At 40.5% G+C, this 6,849-nt stretch overlaps 2 non-coding genes across 2 annotated transcripts; both read right to left on the bottom strand.

Annotated features, from left to right (window-relative positions):
- Window positions 1–259: 259 nt before the first annotated feature.
- trnai-uau (transfer RNA isoleucine (anticodon UAU)) lies at window positions 260–353 on the bottom strand. Its single transcript has 2 exons — window positions 316–353; window positions 260–295 (listed from the first exon to the last, which is right to left on the bottom strand). It is a non-coding gene; the product is annotated as a tRNA-Ile (tRNA).
- A 1,089-nt stretch (window positions 354–1,442) lies between these two features.
- On the bottom strand, window positions 1,443–1,536 carry trnai-uau (transfer RNA isoleucine (anticodon UAU)). The gene is made up of 2 exons: window positions 1,499–1,536; window positions 1,443–1,478 (listed from the first exon to the last, which is right to left on the bottom strand). It is a non-coding gene; the product is annotated as a tRNA-Ile (tRNA).
- Between the last annotated feature and the right edge of the window lie 5,313 nt (window positions 1,537–6,849).

The raw sequence follows: 6,849 nt of genomic DNA, 5'->3' as shown, positions 1-6,849 counted from the left end.
AAAATGATATGACGTAAGAGGAAAGCATTGTTAACCTTAACAGAATCCATATTCTATTGCATTGTACTCTATGTTATCTAACCTTAATGGTCTGTTTTAGAGCTGTTTCAAATCAGACAACTTTACCTTAAGTCAGTTTACTTTGGTTTCAGATTTTAAAGAGGCAACACAGGACCCTTCTTAACTTTGAGAAAGCCTTTTTGATCATTGTGTTGTATGTGTTGTCAGGTCACCTCACCTGTTGCATTTAAAATCTCACTGCTCCAGGTGAGGCTCGAACTCACAACCTCGGCATGACTCTGCAGGTAACTGTCTTATAAGTACCGCGCGCTGACCGATTGCGCCACTGGAGCCTTCTCTGTTATGTGGTGGCTGATCTTGTCCTCTGCTTGGAGGGTAAGGAGCTCCCCAAATGCAATGTTTTCCCAATTTGCAGACATTTTTGGCCACTGCTCTTCTTTGAGTTAGCCCCAAACTGCTATTAGCTACTTCTATGTCTCTCGCAGTGGGTAGCACGCATAACACATCAATCAAAAGTTCACACCCATGCTGTCCATCATTCAATCAGGTTCAGAATCTCCTTCTATATTTTGCTCAAGGATACTTTGACATAGAGATTGGAGGAGCTAAGGATTGAACCACTGATCTTCTGAGTAGTGAAGATCCTGCTCTTCCTCCTGAGCCACAGCTGCCCAAGGACTAAGTCTGCAATTAGTGGTCAATCATGATAGTTTGGGCAGTTAGTGTACAAGGAGTGTGTCGTGGTCTACATGCAAGGTATGCCATTATGTAATACCAAGAGGTGAGATGGACCAACTCATGAAGAGCAGCAAGTATTTCCTGGTTAAAGTGCTCCAGGTGAGGCTTGAACTCACAACCTTGGCATCACTCTGCAGGTTACTGTCTTATAGGTACCGCGCGCTGACTGATTGCGTCACTGGAGCTCTCTACAACTCTTTCACTGTCTTGATTCTCTTGACAATATATTGAAAGTTTGTCTTAGAAACTTTTTTTCAAAGATTATTTTTTGGGCTTTTTGCCTTTAATGAACAGGACAGAGTGAAATGGAGTGAGTGAGAGAGAATGGGGGTTGACATGCAGCAAAGGGTTGCAAGCTGGAGTTGAACCTGTAACCGCTGCAGTGAAGCATGGCCTCTATACATGGGATGCCTGCACTATCCACCAAGCTACCAACAACTCCTGTTTTAGAAACCTGAAGCAGGTACATGCCGTGTTTTTTGTCTGTCGGAGTAGTCAAATTATCCAACTAAGTGATGATCATGGGTTACCAGTTTATCTCTCGCTATGTCTGACTTGGATTGTGCTGTTTGAGTCCTGTGAGCTGTCTCATCACAGCTTTGTTAACCACATTTACACTTTTTCTTTAATCAAGGTAGCTGCTTGATGAAGGCCAACTTCTACATTCTCTTGTAAAAGTTGTCTGCTCCAGGTGAGGCTCGAACTCACAACCTCGGCATGACTCTGCAGGTTACTGTCTTATAAGTACCGCGCGCTGACCGATTGCGCCACTGGAGCTTGTAAACATGTATACACAACCTCGAAGAAGAACAACACAAGAAAACAATGCAGTCATTCCAGTCGTTCAGTCTCACTGGCCAACCACTGATTAACATGCCTAAAGCATTACGCCTTAGAGCTACTGTAATGCAGTGAGCAGGTGTGTATTCAAAACCTGAAACGTTTATTTTGTAAATTCAGCTGTTGCGGAGACAGTTGAGTGAAAATCTGAATAGCTCCAATACCACTGGTGATATGGATTTTGTGGGTTAAGTCTCGTGGGTTGTTGTTGACCACATGTTCACCTTTCTTGAGCTGCTGAAGACTACAGCCTGTAGCAGTTGGTTCTTGTTGTTAGAGGGGTTTAGTCATGCAAATGAGTAGCATGATAATTAGGATTCACCCGTTTATGTCAACAACAGAGAACCTTTACTCAATCCCAATGCTAAAAGCCCTCTGTATTAGGTGAGGCTGTATGTGTAAGATTAGTCTTACACATACAGCCCACAAACCAAGTGCACCACTGTGTTTGGATTGAACACTCACCAAATTATTCAAATATTCCTGAAAAAACTGATTGATTACTTTGGCCAGATGGGTCTTTTTTCAGGTTGAATTCGGGTGGAGCTACGCTGGGAGTCTGTGAAAGTCACAAAGATCAGCAGAGATCACATGGAAGCTGCTCCCCCCAGACAGAGCGAACAAAACAGGAGAGTCAGGACTCCACAGCCAGTACACGTCTACACAGTCCTGATTGAAAGCCTTTTCAGGCAAGTGAAAACAACTGTGTAGGTCAGAGGTCGGCAACCTTCACTATCAAAAGAGCCATTTTTGACCAAAAATAATTTTTAAAAAGCATTATACTGAAGGTAACACGGACCAGTAAATTAAAATTAGCCTGTCAACATAACAAATAGGTCGAAATGAGCATTCATTAATATGTTTCACCACCAGGGGGCACTACAGTGGGCTATTTATGATTATTTGGACCTTTAACTTTGCAGAGTTGGCGGTAAAAGCAAACAAATCTCTTCATGCACAATTCAATTCTGTTTTCTTCCAAAACTTTTCCTTTTTTTTGGATTTGGAATCCAGAACTAGCCGAGCTGTAACAATGGAACGTATAAACAGCATCTTTAACAATCGACCAAATATGACCAGTAGCATGGTTACCAAACCAAAGTGTCATCTGGTGGAGTGTCACCAGGCTTTTACTTCTCTGTTGAATCTTCCAAGCTTTAAAACTGCTGTTGGTGGAATGTCTCTGCATCCGCGGGAGAGTCGAAGATGTGCGTCCTATTGTTGTAGGTGACTTGGAGATGTGCTGGGTACAGCGTTCCAAACTCCACTCCCGGCATGTAGAGAAGCCCCTTAATCGGGCTGAATGCTGCTCCCCTTTTTGCCACCACTGTGCTAAAATCCTTGTACATCTTGTGTCCGTTGTATGAAGAGTCTTTACGAGACTTTGCCCAGTTTAAAACAGCTCCTTTCTCAATATATTGATGAAATCTGTCATGGTTTTGGTTGCAGGCTGCGATGGGCAAGATCTAACTGAGGCAGCCCAGAGAGCAGGTCTCCCAGCAGGGCGGAGAACAACTTGGACATGACGTCTCCAGCATCTTTTCCCACCATATTTTTTGGCAGTCCCAATACTGGGATTCCAGATCTTCCACTTCAGCTTTGAGCACCATATTCTTCTCTATTGCTAATCTGAGGTTGGTGTGAAACCCACTCACATCAAGTTCAAGCTGCGTTATCCTGTCGCTGTGGTCAGTTAGGCTAGTCTCCATCTCTCTGATAGTGGAAGCTTGAGTCGCCAAAGTGTGCTGAAATGATTCAACTGACGACCGTATTGGGTCTAAGGAACTATTCAGTAAAACTCTGAGTTCTCTGGTCATACTTTTCCATACTTTCAAGCTCTTCCACAAGCTTCTCCGTTGTAAGCGGAGGTGCAGCGTTATCCGCCATGTTGCTGCAAACAGTAGTGTCGTGGTTTTGGGCTTGATTTGTCACCTTTCCGCCTGCCTTTGCTGCTCTGCTCATTTCCTCTCTCAAGCACAGTAATTGCTTCAATGTGAGGACACAATATTTGACGAAACGAAAAGATCATGCTGAAATTATATGGAGCTTGGACGCCTTAAAACCACATTGCGGAAGTGGAAGTCCACAGCTAGCCAAACTAGGGAGACTCAAGACTACTGAGGAAAGGCACTGGGCCGAAGATGATTGATGCATATTGTTTAAACTTTTTTTTCCTTTCTCGGTGTATATACAGCACATTTTTACAATTGGAGAATGAGTGCCAGGGGGAGGGGCTTAGCTGTAATTTTAACCTGCTATATTCATGACCTTTATATATTGGTACAATTTCCTGCTAACACTGCATCAAAAACTGTAAAATCGGCTGCTTTTGCCATGACAATAACAGCACCACTGCAGAAACTGTATTATCTCATCAACAGTAACTGGGCAAAGCAGCAAACCAGTTAAAAAAAAAAGCGACCTTGACTGGGGAGGAACTGATAGAACTATCATCACAGCAACAGCTGCTATAATCAGAGAAACAGCAACAGCAACGCCCGCTGCTCATTTCTGAAGCAGCAGCAGGTCTTCATGAGGAAATCATTGTTTTCTCAAAGGCTGTATCACAGCAGACTGGCATCAAACCACAACAAACGGCTATATTCATTCATCTCATCTGACACAAATACAACTTGACCCCTGTAGAATATTATTTTCTTGGTTATAGTTCTTTTTTTAACTCCACCAGATGGAGCTATGAGGTTGAAAATACACTGTTTCCTCTCATAGCAGTGTTTTTCCCCCCACAATATCCAGATTCCTTAAGAGTTTTCTGATGTTAAACTCAAAGCTCAACAGACGTAATATATTTTTATTTAGGTTTGATTTATTTTAGTCTGATTTATCCATGTGAAAGTGAGTTTGGAGATAAAACAATTGCTGTAATCCATCACAGGGATCATTTACTTCCCCTAAATGTTCCATTGTGGTAAATGTCATTTCATTTTAAAATGTCTGCACCACACTATTATTTATCATTTTAAAGTGTATCATTTGCTGAAAATTAGCCACAAATACACTGTTGTGGTCCTTTTTAATGAAACTGCATTGTGCTAAGTCCTCTGCAAACAACCCAAACCAACATTTATGGGAGAAAAATGACAGTGAGAATCAAAGACAGCAGGTTGAAAAGGGGTAATTAATTCCTCATTTGAACCAACAGTTTTCCCTGTTGAGTCTATAAACCTTTTAAGTCTCTCCTGTTTCCTGCCCCGGCTGATTATCCTTAAAGCTTGTTTCCTGCAGCTACGCATTGTAATCAGTTTTTACAAAAGGAAAGCAGTTCTCTGTATGTCCTGCACGTAATGTGACTCTCACTCAGTGTGCAGCACAAGAGCAAAGAGTGTTGCAGTAAATAGAAGTTGGAAACAGACTTTCATGTGTAGGCTGCATGGAGGCAGATATTTGTGTGCATGTGTACGTCTATGTAACTAGGTTTAATACCAACATGCTAAACTGAAAATGATCTAAAACTGAAACAAAAATGCAGCAAAACTGAAATTAAGATGTATTTCCTCCTGTCTGTATTTGTAACTCACATGTATAACAACTTAGGTTCAGTCCCTCCCAACAAATTCACATCAGTCGGAAAGTTTGTCATTGCTGCTTCCTGTCCCGACCTCCAGCAGGGAGAGGTCAGCTTTTTTTTGGCAACTTGCAGCTAAATAGGCAGCAGGAGGAAATGCAACATACACATGTACTTACCCATGACTTTACACACCTGCACACACTAACATAACTTACCCACTCACACAAATGATGAAAAAATGTTCTACTTTAACTTGACTCAAAAGTTTGTGTGTATTCTCAATTTATACTGTGATGGGCTCATCAGTGAGGGACTGTATGACAGATATTTGTGTGAGGAAGACTGGATTTTTATGAGTGACTTTTCAATTTTATTTCTTGATTGTTTTTATACAGTAAAACTTCAGTAAAAATCCCTTTTACTAGCCTGGTGTGGCTACACATTTTAACAAATAAATACCTCTCTCAATTAGACGCCTGGCCTGGTTGCCAAGGCGATAATTTATAGAAGTTCTTTGGATGTATAAAACTGGGTTGTTAGCTCCATTTGTGTCAATTTATGGAACCATGGGCACAAGAAAAGACCGTAATTCATTCAAATGTACCAGCTTGACGAAAAAACAAGTGGTGACTCCCTTCCTCTGAAGCTGTCTTAAGTTCAGAATATGTATCCATGCCTCGATAACCAGTAAGTTATTCATATTCCTTTAGTCCGTAATGGTCCTCAGATCAAAAGAATCTAAAGAGCTTTTCATATAATTTAATCCAAGTTATGAATATTGTTTTAACAGGATAAAGTGGTGTTGTGTCAGCATGCTGCTCGCCGTGAAACAAGTGTAGTAACACAACACAGAATTAATATGTTATTTGAAGCTTAATCTTTATACATGTAATTCACACTGGTTCAAATAAACAATTAGGCCTGTCCCGTATAAAATATAAGCCCGTTGAGTCCAGTGATTTAAGTAAATAACAGCCCAGGCTAATGAAGTTTTACAGTACTAATAGTATTTGTGTTGGACACTTCTTGTCCTCCATAATTTCCCAACTCATTCCTGATGTCAGTTTCATATGATAATGGAGTAATCATTTATTCATAGCCCAAATCACACATTAGGAGTGGAGTTAGCAATTGCTAAAATTTTGATAAACATAATAGATGGTGCATCCTGTTTACCAATCTCTATTTTTAGACCAAGAGCTACTGTTACAACAAACAGAGCTAAGACTGTACCAAATGTCTTTTTTTGTTTTTTAATATGTGAAGCTTTGAATGTCTGTTGTCATATTTTCTGTCATCACTCCAAAAAAGTATTATTACTATTATTATCATTATTATTATTATTATTATTATTATTATTATTTAAATCAAATCAACTTTTGTTTGGGTGACCTTTAGCTAACCTGGTAGAGCGTTCAACCTATACAGGCTTAATCCTAGGCAGTGGCCGAGGTTCAAATCCACTACGTCTCTTTGCTGCATGTCATCCTGTCTCTCTATCAAATTTCCTTTCACTCTCCAGCTGTCTGTAATAAAGGCAATACAACCTCTAAAAAATGATCTTAACGTTCTAGTAACTTTATTTAATAAATACATTTATATGATATGTGTAATTTATGATGCTTTCAGTGCCTAAACCGACCCCACAAGTAGATCTGCTGCTAGCATAACCCAAGTTGTTTTTAGCAAAGGAGCTAACTAGCCAACGAAGACAGCAGATA

The sequence above is a fragment of the Epinephelus fuscoguttatus genome, linkage group LG20 (assembly GCF_011397635.1).
Source record: "Epinephelus fuscoguttatus linkage group LG20, E.fuscoguttatus.final_Chr_v1".
Taxonomy (NCBI): domain Eukaryota; kingdom Metazoa; phylum Chordata; class Actinopteri; order Perciformes; family Serranidae; genus Epinephelus; species Epinephelus fuscoguttatus.
This window is presented reverse-complemented; position numbering and strand designations above follow the sequence as displayed.